The following is a 2,221-nucleotide window of genomic DNA, read 5'->3' on the forward strand; positions in this document are numbered from 1 at the left end:
CTTCATTTTGCACATATGCCCTTTATTATGTTGAGGAATTTTCTTTCTATTCCTATTTTGCTGAGACTTTGACAAAGAATGGGTGTTGGATTTTATCAAATGCCTTTCTGTGTTGATTAATATGATCATGTGGTTCTTTTGTTTATGTGGTGGATCACATTGATTGTTTTTCTGATGTTGAATCATCTTTCCATGTTGTTGTTGTTGGGTGCCATCGAGTTGTCTCTGACTCATAGAGACCCTATGCAAAGCAGAACAAAACACCACCTGATCCTTAGCCAGCTTCATGATTCTTGCTATACTGGAGACCATCACCACTGCCACTGTGTCAATCCATCTTGTTGAGGGCCTTCCCCTCTTTTGTCACCTTCCACCTTACCAAACATGACATCCTTCTCCAGGGAATGGTCCCTTCTGACAACATGATGAAAGTAGGTGACACGAAGTCTGGCCATTCTCACCTCCAAGGAGCATTCTGGCTGCACTTCCTCTGGGACAGACCTGTTAGTTCTGTTTGGAGTCCACGGTACTTTCAGCATTCTTCACCAACACCACAGCTCAGAAGCATCAATACTTCTTTGATCTTCCTTATTCATTGTCCAGCTCTTACACACATATGAGGCAATTGAATATATCATATGCTGTGTCAGGTGCTCTTTATCCTCAAGGAGACATCTTTGCTCCTCAGCACTTGAAAGAGGTCCTTTGCAGCTGATTTGCCCAGTGCTACACGATGTCTTATGTCCTCACTGCTGCTTCCATTGGTGTCGATTGTAGAGCCAAGCAATGTGAAGTCTTTGACAATTTCAATCTTTTCTACATTTATCATAATGCTGTTTATAGATCCAGTTGTGAGGATTTTTGTTTTCTTTATATTGAGATGCAATCCATACTCCAGACTGTATTCTTCAATCTTCATCAGTTAAATGCTTCAAGTCATCCTCACTTTCAGCAAGCAAAGTTGTGTCATCAGTGTATTGCAGGTTGTTAAGTATTCTTCCTCCAATATTGATGCCACATTCTTCTTCATATAGTTCAGCTTCTTGGATTATTTTCTCATCATACAGATTAAATAAGTATGGTGAAAAGTTACAACCCTGATGCACTCCTTTCTTGATTTTAAACAATGCAGTGTTCCTTTTTTCTGTTAATAACAGCCTTCTGGTCTGTCCAGGTTCCTCATGAGTTTAATTAAGTGTTCTGGAATTCCCATTCTTCTCAATGTTATTATAATTTGTTATGATCCACACAATCCAATGCTTTTGCATAGTCAATAAAACACAAGTAAACATCTTTCTGGTATTCTGTGCTTTGAGCCAAGATCCATCTGACATCAGCAATGTTATCCCTCATTCCACATTCTCTTCTGAATCCAGCTTGCATTTCTGGAAGTTCTCTATCAATATACTGCTGCAACCATTTTTGAATTATCGCCAGTAAGATTTTACTTGCATGCCATATTAATGATATTGTTAAATAATTTCCACATTCTGTGGGATCACCTTTCTTTGGAATGGGTACAAATATGGATCTCTTCCAATCAGTTGGTAAGGAAGCTGTCTTCCAAATCTCTTGGCATAACCGAGTTAGTGCCTCCAGTGGGGCACCATTTGTTGAAACATCTCATTGGGTATTCCATCAATTCCTGAAGCCTTGTTCTTCACTAATTCTTTCAGTGTAGCTTCAACTTCTTCCTTCAATACCATTGCTTCTTGAACATATGCTACCTCCTGACATGGATCAAGATTGACCAATTTTTTTGGTACAGTGACTCTGTGTATTCCTTCCATCTTCTTTTTTTGCGTCCTGCATCATTCAATATTTTGCCCATAGAATCTTTCAATATTGCAATTCAAGGCTTAATTTTTTTTTTTTTTCTCAGTTCTTTCAGCTTGAGAAATGCTGAACATGGTCTTCCATTTTGGTTTTCTAACTCCAGGTCTTTGCATATTTCATTATAGTTATTTGCTTTGTCTGCTCAAGCTGGTCTTTGAAATCTTCTGTGCAGATCTTTTTTTCTTGTCATCTTCCACTTGCTTTAGTTACGCTTCGCTCAAGGGCAAGTTTCAAAGTCTCTTCTGACATCCATTTTGACCTTTTCTTTCTTTCTCATATTTTTAATGACCTCTTGCTTTCTTCATGGATGATTCTTGATGTCATCCCACAATTCTTCTGGTTTTTGGTCATTGGTGTTCAATGCATCAAATCTATTCCTTAGATG

This window comes from Orycteropus afer, unplaced genomic scaffold, assembly GCF_000298275.1.
Source record: "Orycteropus afer afer isolate SDZICR_OR568_19922 unplaced genomic scaffold, OryAfe1.0 scaffold00078, whole genome shotgun sequence".
Classification (NCBI taxonomy): domain Eukaryota; kingdom Metazoa; phylum Chordata; class Mammalia; order Tubulidentata; family Orycteropodidae; genus Orycteropus; species Orycteropus afer.